Genomic DNA, 18,328 nt, shown 5'->3' with positions numbered 1-18,328 from the left:
GTTGCTCGCTGGCCATTAATGGCCGCTCACAGCGGCTCACAGCAGCTCAAGAAAGCCCATTCCCGCTGTGGGCCAGCACGACTGCAGCCTACATCATCGCCTGCAGCTCATAGCAGCCCAGCTCCAGGTCAAGCTGTTGTTCACCATCTTAGCTGTAGAGGGCGCAGTGTCACTGGTCCTCATGTGGGATCCGAACCGGGGCCCTGCTGCTCAGAGCTGGCATCCCAAGCCAACTCCTAAGCAATGTGCCACCCAGCCGGCCCTGATTTTCTCCGCTTAATCTCTCTTTGTTATTTTGATTATTAGCCCAGCTAGAACTTAGAAGGCGGGAGGGAAAGTATTAATTTTTATTTTAGCCCCCACACGTTTTATGACCTATCTATATGGCAGGGCAAACTACTTATTAGTGAACATCTGCTGTTCTTATCATCCTGCAGATTACTCTCCTCCCATCTGAAGCTTCAGGATGTCACAAATACCTCATTTACCTTTCTGGCTCTGAACCTCTCATGTATGTGGGATCTCTGGCTCTCTCAAGTTTGTGGGGTTCCCATGCACAAGACATTATATTTGATTTTCTCCTCTTAATGAGTCTTATGTCTTTTTAATTATTCAACCAGCTGAAAAAACCAGAGGAGGAAAGGGGAAATTTTCCCCTCCTCACATTGACAATCAACAATAAATCTGTCAACTAATGAAAAGGTGTTTAGGTTTTAGTGGTGGCAAACTTGGGGAGGTAAATATGTGAAGGAACTCATGGAAAACAAGAGTTGTTTTAGTAGGTTTGTTATGTAGATTCCTCTCCTGCCATCTTTGGGCTGGTAGGAGTATTGGGGTCACCTCATATGATTAAATAAGAGTCCAGGTCATACTCTTCCTGGTACACTTTAAAATGGGGATTTATGTCATGCTTTTAGGCAGATGAGGGGAGGGCAGAGAAGTTTGTTTGGCATCTGCTGCTTCCCAATTGTCTTCAGCTCAAAATAACCTTTATGCTAAGGTGGCACATTTTGGGGTGGCATGTTCTGATCCCCACAGCTCTTAATAATTCCAAATTTTGAATGGTGGCCACATCTACAGTGCCCTGGCTTCAGCACAATCATGGTGAACCAGAATTGATATTCCAGTAGTCTAGCCGAGTTTAGATTTCTGACACTGTCACTTCCAGTTGGAGAGCTGTGTACAAGCTCCTCAGTATCTCTGGGTCTCAGTTTACTCATTATTCAGTGGAGATATAATTCTAAATACCTCCTAAGGCTATTGTAAAAACAAAATGAATTAACATATATAAAATACTTTGCACACTACCCAGCACATGGTAAGTACTGCATAAATATCGCCTATTGTTATTTAGACACGGAGAGTTTAGCAATAATATGTAGTTATAGAAACCCTGTGATCTTTGGGGTGAGTGTATTTCTTTACAGATTATATGTGGATAAAAAAATTTCAATCTTGCTGAAAGAAGCAACAAACTTTATTTAGTCCCAGACAGAAAACCATGGGTAAAGAAAATTTCATACTAACCTAATTTACAAGGAAGGACACAGAGAAAAAAGAACTTTGATAATATCATGGTAGGATTTATTCAATTTAAAACAAAAAAACTACAAAGATAGTAAGTCAGTCACTGATTAGGTTAATGATATCATATCACTTTATAAAAATTTAATCTTTCATTGCCTGATAATATTTTTAATCCATTAATTAATTTATTGAAATTAGTACTGTATAATACTCTTTAAGTTATTTTTATTTAAAATATTTTTCAATTACACTTGACATATAGTTTCAGGTGTACAACATAGTGATTAGACATTTATATAACTTATGAAGTGATCACTCCAATAAGTCTAGTACCCATCTGACACCATACATTGTGGCAATGGGCCCTAGACAAAGACCTTCCCAGACCATGTGGTCACCAAGGGTTTTGCGTGGGCTTCAGACAAAGACATTCCTGAACTGTACGGTCAGCAAAACTTCCGCGTTTAACATTTCCAAATTCCTACCTCACCTGAAAGCCAGTCAGGAACTGGCACAATGGCCACATGTCCTAATAAGGAACCCGGAAACCTCAGGGTATATAACCCCCAAGTCCCGCCCAGGTCAGGGCTCAGCCTCTGGATGTGAATCCGCTGAGCCAGTCCCGGCATTAGTAAAAGTTGCTTCCCACACCTTGGTGTCCTGTCTCTTTGTCTGGGTTCCCTGCAACAACATAGTTATCACAATATTATTGACTACATTCCCTATGATGTACTTTACATCCCTATGACTGTTTTTATAAGGAGATCATTTAATAACATTTCAAAGGGGCACCTCATCAATTGTATCACCAGGCACACTGGGGTTGAGAAATAGGACAAAAAAGTTACTAAGTCATAGCGCCCCACCCTCCAGAACACTTACCTTCTCTTCTTCCTCATACATTTTGGAGTAAGGGGTAATGAAAGGAGCAGTTTCTAAACTAATCTTGTAAAACTAGCTAGTGTTCCAGATAATGGAATATTTCTCAGCACTAAAAAGAAACGAGGTATGAAGCCATGAAAACACAGAGGAAACAACTGCATATTATTGCGTGAAAGAAGCTAATCGGAAAAAACTACATACTGTATGATTCCAACTCTACAATATTCTGGAAAGGCAAAACTAATGAGACAGCAAAAAGTTCAGTGGTTGCCAGAGGTTAAGGGGAGGTAGGGATGAATAGGCAGAGCACAGAGGATTTTTAGGGCAATGAAACTGTTCTATATGACACCGTAATGGTGGATACATATCATTATACATTTGTCCAAACCCTTAGAATGTACAGCAAAAGTGACCCTAATGTAAACTGGACTCTGGGTGATGATGACATGTCAGTGTAGGTTCATCAACTGTAACAAATGCACCACGATTGCGGGATGTTGATAGTGGGGGATGTATGTGTGGGGGCATATGGGGAATCATTATACATTCTCAATCTTGCTGTGAACCTAAAACTACTCTAAAAAATAAAGTCTACTTTCTAAAACTATACTGAAGATGTGGAAGGATAACTTTACAACAAACAGATCTGCTCAAAGTTCTAATGAAACTTGTTTACAGTAAAATATTAGTTAGGGCTAGCAATAGTGCCAATAAAATGAGTTTGTGTCAGAAAAATTTGAAACTTAGTGTGAAAGTGTAAGGCTGAAATTCGGTAAATTGACAACATAATTAGATTCAGCTAGCTTGCAGTTTGATTCGCAGCATAGCTCGCAATCTAGGCACTTGTAGTTAGACTTGGTTTGCAGCTCGATCCACCCTGATATTCAGCTGTTTCCCCTTTGTTTTCCCTCACTGATTAACTGAAGAACTGTTTCATTCCCTTTCTCAAGGCCACACATACCTAGTTAATCCATTTAATTAACAAAATCCTAAACTGGAAAGGGCAATTTCTTAATCCTCAGGCACCCAGACACCAGAATACACATAAAGCCCCAGGCCTCGGTGGTCCAGTCCGAGTCTGGAGTCCAGAGATAACATTATCTTAAAACAGGCCAGACCCCAGGAAGGATGTCAGCCCTCGGACCTGCCTGACCAACTCCCCCTTTCCTTTGTTCTTCTTCTGTACCTATAAAACCTTCTGACCAGGCTAGGAACAGGCTAGGAGATGGCCTTTGGACAGGAGTCTGCCATCCTCCCAGAATGCCAGCATCCTGAATAAACCTGCTTTTCTTTCCACCAACCATGTCTCTCAATTTTTAACTTTTGCAAGCTGCAGGCAGCTGGACCTTAGCTAGGTATCAAAAGTAGAATAAATGTGCACTTACAAAAAATACTGCCTTAATGTAAAGTTTCTTTGATAAAATGGGGGGGGAAATGTGGAGAAATCATGTTTCTGAGGAAAAATTTACAAAAAGGAAAGAAAATGATGTTGTTAATCATATTTAGAACTGCCGTGACCATTGTTTTTTACTTGACACCTTTGCATGGGCTCCTCATCTGTGCATCAGAGCTGCCCTCTGGGCATCCATCACCCACTAGATCATCACCTGACTTGGGCATCAAGCTGGTGCCGCTCAGGGACCCGGGGCGTGGCTAAGTAGAGTGACCCTCTGGGCACTTACCTTAATTTAAATACACGTGGCTTCTGGTCATGGATTATGCAGACTTGGACAGACAAGGAGAAAATTACAAGCATGCTGAAAACCTTCCTTTAAGTCTCCAACTACTGTGTGTTGTTCCAGACTTCCCTGCGGCTCTGAGAAACAGACATGGCATTTATTGAATGGATGAATTGGAGAAGGAAAAAGGGGTCCAAAATGCTGTAACCAGAGGCCAAACGAGTCCAGGGCTCGTGCTGCCTGCGACGTTCAGCCAATAGATCGACACAGGAATTGGGTCATAGAATAAGCATTTATTATCAGAGAACCAGTGGTCTGAGAAGGCAGCGGGTTAACACGTCCAAAAGTGCCTTAACATTCTCAGACCGGCTGGGGGTATTTAAGGGAAAATCAGAACATTCTCTCAGAGGCTGCATGACGTCCTGGAGGTCTGTTCTCCTTTCATGATGCCCTCCTCTGTCATCTCTTGTGGCGCCTGCAGTCAGGTAACGATAGGGGAGTAACCTGGGAAAACGCTAAGTGATCAAGTTTGTAATTAGCAAACATCTACAAGGTGATCTTCTAAGATAAGGAGCTGGAACAGGGCAGGGCATCCAGGAGGCATTCTGTGTACAGGGGGCCCAGCTGGGCCCTGCTTCAGTGCCTCTTAGCTGTGGCAAGAGATTTGATTAATAGTACCTCCTTTTGAGATAGGGAAATTATAGGCAGTCAGGGAAATTGCCACGGTAGAGGAAATCAGGGTGGAAACCATAACAAAGCCAAAAAAATAATTTCAATAGCTGACAGACAGGTTTAAGCCCCAGGACCCGCCAGAGTGACAAACTCAGGTGAGGGAGGAAGGGAAGGTTTTTTTTTCAAGCCGTTGACAAAAGGTCAGGGATCCCCAGGTAGAATGCATATCTTCAGGGAGGTTGATTAGCATAACATTGGGTAAAATGCATATCCTCAAAGCCTCAGACTTCCCCTTTAGAAGTCCCGGATTTGAGCTAAGTTACTTCTCTCAGTACAGAGAAATAATTCAGCTGATTTAGCTCTAAGGAAATTAGAGCTTTTCAAGAAAAACACCTCCTCCGGGCTGAGCAGCGAATGTAAATCTGAAAAGCACCAGTTTTTTTCCTCCCCAGGCATACAACAAATATATACAGAGAAGTTTCCCATTTAGCTAGTGGGCAACCTGGTCAGGACCCCCTCTGTTTTGAGAGCTGTTACTTTCTGCCCTAATAAACTGTCCTCTGTTGCAAACTTTACCTCTCTGGTACATGTCTCCATTCTTCGGCTCTACAAGACCACGAATCCCGGCTCACAAACACTCAGCAGAAAAAATCCTGCTTTACTTTCACAAGTGGCACTTAGAGTTTCTTTCTTATCAACACCTTCCGTTAAAGGAGAGAAAATGTTTGCTCTTGTAAAAAGGTCAAGTGCTTGCCACTGCCACTGGCCATGACTTCCCCGCAAGGACGATGCAATTCTTTTGCTTAGAATGTTCCAAAGCAGCCCCTGAGACAGGAAGTCCCTTGAGAGCACTGGAAACTGGCAAAAACATCTCCATCTGTAACACCAACTTTGGCTGTGCTGATGATGCTCTGGACGTAGCTGAGAGTTTGGAGTCCAGCAGCCAGCGTCCCACCATCTTTTCCCGGTGCTCTCAGGGTCTAAGGCCAGCAATGGGCCATGGGTTCCTTGTGAACCAATGCTAGGCCACAGTGAGAGCTCTCGCACACATGCCCTGCTGTGCCGAACTTCAGGACAATTACTGAGCTAGTCCTTCTAGGCCAGTGATGCCTTGTATCAAGGAGGTGATTCAATTGGAAAGCTGGAGAATTGCAGAGCGGCCCCTAGTCTTGGTGGAAGTGGTGGGTGGGCCTGTATCACAGCCAATGCAGGAATTACAGCGCAGCTGCAAGCGTGTGAGTTAGCTGGCCAATGGAGAGGGAGGGCTCCCTGGTTGGGGTGAGGCAAATGTGAATTGCAAAGAGCTTTCAGTTTCCCCAGTGAAAATAAGAGAAGAGGCTTCTTCCTTTCCCTTTTCTTTCAGAATGTCTTTGTCCTTTTCAAATGCATGTTAAGTCTTTAATGGCCAAGTAAGCCTCTTGCCAATCTTGGAGGAATGTTTCCTGAGGGCCTGAGCTTGGGCCTCTTTGAAAAGTCATCATCCAGGCAGAGAAACCCCTATCCCCCAGTGCCCCAGGAGGAGGTGGGCCGGCCTTGTCACCTGACTCCAGATGGCAAAGCCTACCTAAAGTGAGGGGTTATGTGCTCAGAACACCAAAGAATAAAATTTCTTTCAGTCTTTGCAATCCTTTTAGTGGGTCACACTCTGGTCTAATGCTTATTTGATAATAACATTTTCTTTCTGTACTACCTTTGTGGAATGATTTTCTGGGGTGGGAGATTTTGTTTGCAATTATACTTCCCTGACACTAGCAGAGAACAACTCTCAGTGTACCTGCACCAGAGCACCTGCAGATGGATGCAGACTTTTGGCTCCACCCCAGCGGGAGCTCCCCTCCCAGGGGTGCTCTGGAAAAGACCGAGGCCCAGAGGGAGCCCAGCCAATTACCATCAGTCAGAATCTCTGTGGTAGGGCTGGAAAATCAACATTTTAAATAAATTTCCTAGTAGATTTCCAGTGTGTAGGCACAGCTGAGATTTGCAGCTCTGGGAAACCAAACAAACCCATTCTCAGTGATGCCCCATGTCTTCCTGTTCCAGGTCTCTCAGGCTTCTCTGTCTCCTTGTCCTTTCCAAGCCTTTGAAAACAATAGGTTGCTTTTAATTTCATTTCACTTAAGTCAGCTCACAATGAGAAAACTTAAGATAGCTATTCTAAGTGCAGGGGAGGAAAAAGTTGTCCTCAACTCTCACAGGGTCCCTGGCTTAGTCTGAAAATTAAACTGATAAAGGCAGAATAACAGGAGAAAAGCATACAAATTTATTTAATATACGTTTTACATGACGTGGGAGCCTTCATAAAGACATGAAAACCCGGGGCGGCCGGGTGGCTCAGTTGGTTAGAGTGTGTGCTCTAAACAACAGGGTTGCCGGTTTGAATCCCACATGGGCCATTGAGCTGTGCCTTCTGCAACTAGATTGAAGACAACTTAAGCTGAGCTGTCGCTGAGCTGCCAGTGGGTGGCTGGGTGGCTCAGTTGGTTAGAGTGCGTGCTTTTAACAACAAAGTTGCCGGTTCAACCCCCGCATGGGATGGTGGGCTGTGTCCCCCACAACTAGTTTGAAAATGGTGACTGGACTTGAAGTTGAGCTGCGTCCTCCAAAACTAGATTGAAAACAATGACTTGACTTGGAGCTGATGGCTCCTGGAAAAATACACTGTTCCCCAATAAAGTTTTTTTTTTTAAATGAAAACTTAAAGAAATCGTTAAACTTGCGTTTTTATGCTAGGGTTGGTGAAGAGTGGATGACTGTGGAGGAATATGACAGGACAAGAGTAAGAAGTCAGTGTAGTGAACGGGAAGACAGCAAGTCCTGTTCATTCAGAATCTTCTCAGCATCCCTCTGTCTTGGAGCTAAGGAGGCTCCTTTCCTTCAGGTACAGGGAGGGTCCCTTTTACTCGAGAGCTTTATGACCTGCTCCAGGGGAAAGGAGAGGTCAGGGAACCCTTCCAGCACCTACCATTTCTCAAATTCCCTCACCTTAAAATATTCAGTATGCCAAGGTGCAAAGATGTCCTGAATCCCATTAAAAGGAATTATTACTAGGGGCCAGCTGAGTGGCTCAGTTGGTTAAGAGCTCACTCAAGAGTGCGAGCTCTGAGCAACAGGGTTGCCGGTTCAATTCCTGGCCAGAGCTGAGCTGCCACTGAGCTGCCACTGAGCTGCCAACAGGCGGCAAGATGGCTCAGCTAAAAAAAAAAAAAAAGAAAAAAGAAATCATTATTTTAAGTTTATACTGAAAAATCTAACTATGAGTTAAGTTTTTTCTAATGCTTCAAAGCTTAGAAAATTCAATGTGAACTTCTTAAGACCATAGCCCTGTTAAAGAAAAAATTATTCTGACACTTGTTAAGACAATAAGGAAAACTTTATTCAGGACTATGGCAATAAATGTCAAGGCTATTATAACAGGGCTAAGAGATCGGGCCCAACTCTGAATGCAGGAAAGAGGCCTGGGGTTTTACAGCCAACAAGAAGAGTAGAAGTTAAGTACATGGAGAATCACTGAGAGGAGATATCCAGAGTGGGCGATTCATGCTAAAACTACTTAACAAAATTCTTGCTGAAGGCAGGCTGGGGTGGTCAGACATCAAGAGTACACAGGGTGAGCAGATAGTGAAGGAATTAGAATATGCCACCCCCAATATGCCACTTTGGTATATTGTTTATTTTAAGCTGAAGACACTTGAAAAACAACAAATATAGAGACTTTCTCTGAAATTCCCTGATTCACCTAAAGAAAGAGTCTCCAAAAGTAACTGTATTGTCCTAAATCTTCTCTCTTTGTCCACCAGGAGAGGATACTAGAGGTGACCACCACACCCAGACAAAATTTGTCCCAAACCTCCTACCTATTCTTTCAAGGGCCCAGTCATCTTTCCTAAAAATCATTGACTCTCTCCTAAGAGGCCCACATCCCCTATCTTTTCCCCTTTATTAAGGTGGTATATATGGGCCGGCCGAGTGGCTCTGTTAGTTAAGAGCTCACTCAAGAGTGTGAGCTCTGAGCAACAGCAGTTCGATTCCCAGTCTGAGCTAATCTGCTGCTGAGCTGCCAACAGGTAGCAAGATGGCTCAGCAAAAAAAAAAAAAAGAAAAAAAAAAAGATGGTATATAGAGTTTCACTGCTTTTTTTGTTTATTCACTTTTTTCCTGTGATGCCGTCATACATACAATATTAAAAATGAATACATTTTTATGCCTTTTCTCCTGCTAATCTGCCTGTTGTCAGTATATTTTATAGACCCAGCCATGGAACCTAAGAAGGCAGAGGGAAATTCTCTCCTCCTGTACAATATCAAAGGTGGGGAATTTTCTCTTGACTGACTCAGCAGGATTTTCTGTTTGTTTCTTTGTTTGTTTCGAAATCTTTTCATCATTAGGGCATTTATTACACTTTTTTCAGAACAAGTATAATTTATAGAAATTATACAGGAAACTTTTTATTAAATATCAGTATCTAGCAATGTTTTGTTTAGCTGAAATTTATTTCAATTGTAAAAGCCATCTCTGATTATAAAAAATAGTAAAAAACCTTATTAAATTTAACTTGCTTTTACAAATGCCTCAAGAAGCTTTTTTCTTTCTTTCTAGATTTTACTGGGGAATTGGGGGGAGGAGACAGTGTTGGGGAGTTGGGGAAGGGGAACAGCCAAGTTGTTGTCCTTCAATCTTAGTTGTAGAGGGCACAGCAAGCTCAGCTCCAAGTCCAGTTTCGCCGCTCAGCTCAAGTTGCTGTGTTCAATTAGTTGCGGGTGGGCGTAGCCACCATCCCACGTGGGAGTCAAACCAGCAGCCTTGTTGTTAAGAGCTTGCACTCTGTTCCCTGAGCCACAAGGGCAGCAGCTCAGCTCAAGGTGTCAAGTTCAGTCTTTAGTTGTGGGCAGGCATAGCCCACCATCTTGAACAGGCAACCTTGTTGTTAGGAGCATGTGCTCTCACCAGCTGAGCCATCCTGCCACCTTTGGCAGCTCAGCTTGGGTGCAGCTCACTGGCCCATGCGGGGATCAAACTGGCAACCCTGTTGCTCAGAGCTCACACTCTTTTTTTTTAAAGATTTTATTGGGGAATTGAGGGAGGGGAACAGTGTTGGGGAATTTGGGGAAGGGGACCAGCCAAATTGTTGTGGAGGGCACCAGTTGCCATCTGGCTGCCCACCGGCAGCTCGTGGCCTCCAAGCTCAAGGTGCTGTGCTCAATCCCAGCTGCGGGTGGGCACAGCCACCATTCCATGTGGGAGTTGAATCAGCAGCCCTGTTGTGAAGCGCTCACGCTCTATCCACTGTGCCATCCGAGCGGAACTCAGCTCAAGGTGCCGGAGCTCACACTCTTGAGTAAGCTCTTAACCAACTGAGCCACTCGGCCACCACACCCAACCCCCAAGAAGTCTTAAGCTAAACTATTTTAAGTAGAAAAACACTAATTTTTAAATAGTTTGGTATACTACTCCTATGGTTTATATACACATAGTACCTGGGTTTTTTAATAGGAAACCTGACTGGAAGTTTATCACATTAAGCGTTCTAAACTAAGACAAGAGTTAATCACCTTTTAACAAAAATACTCTGTATGCAATAATTACAAGTATCAAAGATATTATTTATTGGTTGATAATTGACTGCTACAAAATATGAAACAAAATACATTTACTGGATTGTTTCTCATAGTGCAGGCACCCCAAATGAGGATTTTCCATAAGTAAAAGCTGCAAAGCAATTCATGTAGTGATTAATTTAGGTCAATTCTTTTTTTATCCCTGTTATTCTTTCCTTCTTCCTCACTGCCTCTACCCCCTGCAGTGGCACCATATTATCAAAAACATTAAGTACCTGGAATTTATGTGTCATTTGAGTTATTTCAAATGATGTACAGCTCTTCATGTAAAAAAGATGTTTGACTCAGCAGGATTTTAGATACAATCTTCCAAGATGGAATCAGGATGAAACAGAAAACCTAAACAGACTGATTACTGCTAACACAGTCGAATCAATAATCAAAAAACTCTCCACAAACAAAAGTCCTGACCGGATTGCTTTACAGGTGAATTTTACTAATATTCAATGAAGAATTAACACCTATCCTTCTCAAGCTATTACAAAAGTTCAAGAGGATGGAAGGCTCCCAACCTCATTTTACGAGGCCATCATTGGCCTGACTCCAAAGCCAGACAAAGGCATTACAAAAGAAGAAAATTATAGGCCAATATCCCTGATGAATATAGATGCCAAAATCCTCAACAAAATATTAGCCAATGAATTAATTCAACAATACATTAAAAAGATCATACACCATGATCAAGTGGAATTTATTTCTGGGATGCAAGATTGTTTCAATATCTGCAAATCAATTAATGTATTGCATCACATAAACAAACAAAAAGGATTAAATCATATTATCACACCAATAGAAGCAAAAGAAGCATTTGACACAATCTAGCATCCATTTATGATAAAAAATGATCAGCAAAGTAGGGAAAGAGGGGATACACCTCAACATAATAAAGGCCATATATGACAAACCCACAGCTAACATCATATTGATGGTGAAAAGCTAAAAGTGTTTTCCTTAAGATCAGCAACAAAGCAAGGATGCTCACTTTCACCACTTTTCTTCAACATAGCATTGGAAGTCCTAGCCACAGTAATCAGTAAAGAAAAAGAAATAAAAGGCATCTAACTTGGAAAAAAAGAAGTAAACCTGTCATTATTTGTAGGTAATATGGTAATATATAGAGAGAACCCTAAAGGTTCCACAAAACAAAGAAACAAACGAACAAAAAACAAAACTATTAGAACTGATATCTGAATTCAGTAAAGTAGCAGAATACAATATTAATATTCAGAAACCAGTTGTATTTTTATACATCAATAACAAAGTATCAGAAAGGTAAGTTTAGAAAACAATCCCATTTAGAATAGCATAAAAAAATACCTAGGAATAAATCTGACCAAGGAGGTAAAAGACCTAGACTCAGAAAATTATAAGACAATTGAAGACAGAAATTGAAGAAGATACAGATAAATGAAAACACATACTGTGCTCATGGATAGGAAGAATTAACAGTATTAAAATGTCCACAATACCCAAAGCAATCTATAGATTCAATGCAATTCCTATCAAAATACCAATAACATTTCTCAAAGCACTCAAACAAATAATTTTAAAATGAAACCATAAAAGACCCCCAATAACCACAGCAATCTTGAGAAACAAGAGCAAAGTTGGAGGTATCACAATACCTGATATCAAACTATACTACAAGGCTATAGTACTCAAAACAGCATGGTACTGGCATAAAAACAGACACATAGATCAATGGAACAGAATAGAGAGCCCAGAAATAAACCTATGTCCATATGACCATTTAACCTATGACAAAGGAGGCAAGAATATACAATGAGGTAAAGAGTCTATTCAATAAATGATGTTGGGAAAACTGGACCGGTACATGCAAAAAAATGAAACTAGACCACCTTCTTATACCATATATAAGAATAAACTTAAAATGGATTAAAGACTTAAATGTAAGATCTGAAACTATAAACCTCCTAGAAAAAAAAACATAGGCAGTGAACTCTCTGAAAAATCTCTTCATAATATTTTTTTCTGATATGTCACCTTGGGCAAGAGAAGCAAAAGAAAAAATAAACAAATGAGAATAAATCAAACTAAAAAGGTTTTGCACAATAAAGAAAACTATTATTACAGAAAGACAACCTACTGAATGGGAGAAGATATTCTTCAAAGATACATTTCATAAGGGGTTAATATCCAAAATTAATAAAGAACTCATGCAACTTAACACCAAGAAAACTAACAATCCAATTAAAAAATGGGCAGTGGACCTGAGTAGACATGTCTCCAAAGAGGACATACAGATGGCAAATAGACATATGAAAAGATACTCAATGTCACTAATCATCAGAGAAATGAAAATTAAAACCAAAATGAGATACCACCTCACACCTGTCAGAATGGCCATCATCAATAAATCAACAAACAACAAATGTTGGCGAGGATGTGAAGAAAAGGGAACTCTCACGCACTGTTGCTGGGATTAGAAATTGGTTCAGCCACTAAAACAGTATGGAGGTTCCTCAAAATATTAAACATAGAACTACCTTATGACCCAGCGATTCCACTTCTGGGTATTTATCCAAAAAAATCCAAAACACTAACTTGAAAAGATATATGCACACCTATGTTTGTTAAAGCATTATTTAAAATCGCCAAGATACAAAAGCAACTAAGTGTCCATCAATAGATGATTGGATAAAGAAGTGGTACATATATACAATGGAATATTATTACTAGTCCATAAAAAAGAATGAAATCTTACCATTTATGACATGAATGGACCTGGAAGGTATTATGCTAAGTGAAATAAGTCAGGCAGAGAAAGAAAAATACCATATGATCTCATCTATATGTGAAATCTAAAGAACAAAATAAATGAACAAACAAAACAAACAGACTCATAGATACAGGGAACAAGCTAATGGCTACTAGATGGGAGGGGGCTTGAATGTGGGTGAAAAAGGTGAAGGGATTAAGAAATACAAATTGGTGGTTATACAGTAGTCATGGGAATGTAAAGTAAAGCATAGGGAATAGTCAATAATATGATAAACTATGTATTATTCCAGCTGGGTACTAGATTGACTAGTCAGGGGATCAACTTTGTTAATTATATAAATGTCTAACCACTATGCTGTACACCTGAAACTAATGTAAATTAATATTGAATGTTAACTGTAATTGAAACATTTTAAAAAAGGGGGGAAAGGTGAAAAGGAATAAGAGATTCAAATTTCTAGGTATAAAACAAGTAAGTCATGTGGATGTAATGTATAGCATACAATCAAAATAGTCAATAATATTGTGATAGTGTATGTTGTCAGATGGTTGGTTACTGGACTTATCATGGTGATCACTTCTTTAAGTACATTCACGTTGAATAACTATGGTGTACACCTGAAACTAATATAATATTGTATATTAGCTATATTTTAATACAAAGTATTTTAAAAAATAAAGAAAATATAAATGTAAGGGTTTATTTCCGGACACTCTATTCCATCTATCTGTATATCTACTCTTCTGGTAGTATCATGTTGTTTGTATCATGCTTACTGTAGCTTTGTAGTAAGTTTTAAAATAAAGAAGTGTCATTCTTCAAACTTTCTTCTTCTTTTTGGTGATCCTGGATTCCTTAAATTTGTATAGTAGTTTTAGGATTAGTTTTAGTATTAGCTTGTCAATTTCTGCAAAAATGTCTGCTGGGATATTGATAGGGGCTGCATTGAATCTTGGGGAGTATTTGGGGAGTATTGCCATGTATAAATATTCTTTCAATCTGTGAATATGGGATACTGTCAACTGATTCAGTTCTTTAACTTTTTCAACATTTTTTTGGTAGTTTTCAGAGTATAAATTTTGAGCTTCTGTTAAAATTTGTTTATATTTTATTCTTTTGAAATCTATCATAAAAGGACTCATTTTCTTAATTTCACTTTTGGTTTGTTCATTGCTATGGTATAGAAATACAATTGATTTTTTTTTTTTTTAAGATTTTATTGGGGAATTGGTGAAGGGGAACAGACATGTTGCTGTCCTTTTGTTCTTCAGTCTACTTCTGGAAGACGTCGCTTCACTGGCTCATGTTGGTATTGTGATCATTGCACTCTTCCAGGCTGAGGCAGATTAGTCGCCGGCCATTGGACAGACACGACGAGTCACAGCGGCTCACACCAGCTCACGCTGGCTGCCGGCCACTCATGCTAGCTGACGGCCACTCACGGTAGCTTACAGCAGCCCACTGCAGCCTACGCAGTCGCTGGCAACTCAAACCGGTGGCCCTGCTGCTCAGAGCTCGCGCTCCCAAGCCAGCTTTTTTTTTTTTTTAGCTGAGCCATTCTGCCACCTGTTGGCAGCTCAGCGGTAGCTCAGCTGGGGCCGGGAATCAAACCAATGACCCTGTTGCTCAGAGTTTGCACTCTTGAGCGAGCTATTAACCAGCTGAGCCACTCGACTGGCCCCCAAGCCAACTCTTAACCAACAAGCCACTTGGCCAGCCATACAGTTGATTTTTATACATTGATCTTATGTCCTAGAACCCTACTGAACTCATTTATTTCTTGTGATTTATTTTTAGTGGAATCCTTAGGATCAAATGACTTTTAAATATATGAAAAGTGACCAATCTCTATTACAATGAGAGAAATGCAAATAAAAGCTATCATGGGATTTGGTTTTATTTACCTATTAAATTGACAAAGATCTAAAATTTTGATATCATTTTGTGGGTGTAGTATCTATTAACACAAACACTCATACTCTCTATTCAGAAATCCCACTTCCAGGAATATATCCTACTAGTAGAGCAGCTGTCTTCAGATTGCATATAGGGATGCATAAACAATATTGAAGAAATATGTGATTTGTAGGCATGTCACTGTTTGATTGCATTTATATAAAGTTCAAAAACAGGCAAACTAATTTGTTTAGAGTAATCAGTATAATTGTATCATCATATTATTTAATTAAAATCCTTCAGGATATTTAATTTAAAAAAAATTTTTGAAAGGTTTTTATTGGGGAATTAGGTGAAAGGGAACAGTGTTAGGGATTTGGGGAAGGAAAACACCCAAGCTGTTGTCCTTCAATCTTAGTTGTGGAGGGCACATCTAACTCAGCTCCAAGTCCAGCTGCCATCTGGCTGCTTGTCAGCAGCTCGCAGCAGCTCAGATCAAGGTGTCGTGTTCAATCTTAGTTGCGGGTGGACGCAGCTCACCATCCCATGCAGGAGTCAAACCGACAACCTTGTTGCTAAGAGCGCATGCTGTAACCACTGAGCCATCCTGCCATCTCAGTATGTTTCTTTTAATAATGAGGACTTCCTCCTCAATCTAACCATGTTACTATCATTCCCCTGCCAATAACTCCCCACTATTGTCAAGTATCCAGTTTGCTTGCTGTTTGAAAATTATTATCCTTTTCATAAGTACTTCATTCAGTTCAAATCTTGTGCCCAAAAATTATTATAGTAACTTTCTTCATGGTCTCCTATATTTCATGATCCCCATTGTAAATTCTCCTCTAGATAGCACCAGATTGATTCAACAAAGTCACCCACAAACCTGACTGAACATCTCTAGCTGTTTCCTAGTGGATGATGAAACTTCTTACATGTGTGTAGGTCAGTATAAACTTTATTTTGATCCTGACATAACCCTGAAAGAATAGGTAAGGAGAATTTAAATTCCCCAGTATTCTGGCATTTGAGGCCCTTCACAAGCTCTGTGTCCTAATAAATCCACAAGATCCAGTATTTCCAGAACAAGTCATGTATTCATTTATAACACATAGTTGTTGAACACTTACTGTCCTCTAAGAACTATACTGATAAGGAAAATAGACCTTGTTTTTGCCCTCTGGACTTTATAATAGGGTGGGCAACAGACAATACACAGTAAAATTAACAATGTATGTAATTACAAAAGAAAATCAGAGCTGCAAAGAAAAATAAACAAGGATGTAAGTAAAAGAGAATAGAGAGGACAATCTATTTGTCCAGGTGGTCAGGTTAGGCTTCTCTGAAGAAGTGACATTTAAAAGCATTTATTTGCTTCCTTTATAGAAAATGATCTGGAGGGAGGAGAGAGTGAGCTAGAGGATGAAGCTGCACATGTAGTTAGTTGATCAGGTGGCTAAACTCTGCTCCTGCTGTTTCTCTTGGAGTCAATCATTCAATAAACATTTCCTTAGTATCATAGGGTGTTCCCTCCATGACCTGTAAACATTCTTGCATATGTAGACATAGTGTCCCCATCCAGAGGCTAATGCAGCTCCTCCTGCTGATAGGGTCCACTGGATACTTGTTGAGCCAGGTAGTGGAAAAGCTCTTCTGGTATTCCTCTTCATTCAGCAGTGCTGTGATGACAATTGCAATTGTTTCGGAGAAGCCTGGAAGGGACATGGCACTCTAATTTGATTTTGCTACAGTTTCAGGAGCAAGTTATCAAGCCAAAAATGAGTGTGGAGAGAGAACCTTCTGAGAGACACGATCCCAGAGAGAAAAGTGGCCGACTGCTGCCAGACATCCAAGCAGAGAGGGTTGCAGCAGGCCAGGTCCCTCCCTCTTCAATAGGAAGACGCTTTAGTGCAGGATCTACCTGATCTGAGGCTTCCATGGAATCAAGGTGGCCAGACCCCTTCTATTCTGAATGGGAAAGGAGACTCATACCCTAGTTGAGGCAGACCCTAGAGAGAACATTGGGGGTGGTGGGGAAAGGGTCTGAAGACAGGGGGCTGGGCCTAGAACTGGGTGTGGCTCCTCCAAGGCCTGATTTGTATCTTAGGCTGGGAATCTGGGTGTTTATCCTAATGGGTTACTTCCCCTAGAATAACTTTAGCATTCAAGTTGTGGAGCAAACCTGGGGAAACCATCTAGTGACCACAAAGATTCTTCTGTAGAGTCCTTAATGAACCCTTTCTCTCCCCAGGCTCTAGTCTAGGCAGTAGAGATATAACAGGGAAAGGAATCAAAAGATCTGTCCTCCAGAAGGGTGATAAAAGAGATAAGGTGACAAAGGGTGATGAGAGGCTTGGAAAATCCATTGTCACCAATTCCAGCCTCCTGTAGCCAGAAGTTCCAGGTACAGCCAACTCTGCTCTTCCTGAGTTCTCCTTCCCCTTCCCTTCTTTCTGGTCCTACTGCTGGCCATCCAGGGAGGCTCTGGTCACCTCCGCCCTGGACCTTGTACTTCCTCCTATAGAGTGTGTGTCAACACGGTTGTCAGTCAGAGATCTGGCCCCAGAGCCTGATCAGGGCTTGCAGAGAAGAGCTGCCTCTGTCCTAGTGTGCCCGCCATCTTATCAGGATTCACATGTTCAGACTGCTTCATCAGTGTAGCCACAAACCTATAGCTACAGGTGGGAGTGGGAGAACCAGCATGAGCCCCATTCATAAGGGTCAATGTGTTCTTCGTGTAAGAACCCTGAATACTCCTTTTTCAGTGACTTTGCCCCCACTGCCTGTGGCCTGGCTGTGGGACCAATTGGGGGTGACCCAGGCAGCACTGGGAGAGACCATGCTTATCTACAAAGTGCCTGGTGGCCCACCAAGCTCATCCACCTATAGATTAAACTAATACAAAGAAATACCCCTGTGCAAGGGGTATATACTGGATTCTGAATACTTTCTGCTGTACTGAATAATTGAATAATTATATAACTAATTTGAAAAGGATCGGTTTCCAAGTATCACATCAATGTCAATAGGCTAGATATACCAAGGTTCACTGTGGGTCTGTTTGCCTCACTCCCACATCACAAATGTGTAAAAAAATAAATAAATAAATGTAGCCACTTTAAAATGGAGTTGGAGCTGCCATTCCAGAACTGCTTTGCAGTCTTTGCCTCAACCTTTGGACTGGGCCTAAAGCAACATTATATCCCAAACAATTACTTGCAAAACTAACCAGAAAGCAGTTATTATGACTACTGGGCTGCAAATTTGAAACATTCTTTAGAATTAGCATCATTATGTTAGCTTATCCGCACCTA

The 18,328-nt window shown here is 40.9% G+C and overlaps 1 long non-coding RNA gene across 1 annotated transcript; it reads right to left on the bottom strand.

The window, feature by feature from the left end:
• Nucleotides 1-2,168: 2,168 nt before the first annotated feature.
• On the bottom strand, nucleotides 2,169-5,899 carry LOC109376018 (uncharacterized). The gene is made up of 3 exons (XR_002122681.1): nucleotides 5,337-5,899; nucleotides 4,092-4,225; nucleotides 2,169-2,208 (listed from the first exon to the last, which is right to left on the bottom strand). It is a non-coding gene; the product is annotated as an uncharacterized LOC109376018 (long non-coding RNA).
• Nucleotides 5,900-18,328: the final 12,429 nt, after the last annotated feature.

Source organism: Hipposideros armiger, unplaced genomic scaffold, assembly GCF_001890085.2.
Source record: "Hipposideros armiger isolate ML-2016 unplaced genomic scaffold, ASM189008v1 scaffold_1031, whole genome shotgun sequence".
Classification (NCBI taxonomy): Eukaryota; Metazoa; Chordata; class Mammalia; order Chiroptera; family Hipposideridae; genus Hipposideros; species Hipposideros armiger.
The sequence above is the reverse complement of the archived record's forward strand: the minus strand, read 5'-3'. Positions and strand labels throughout refer to the sequence as shown.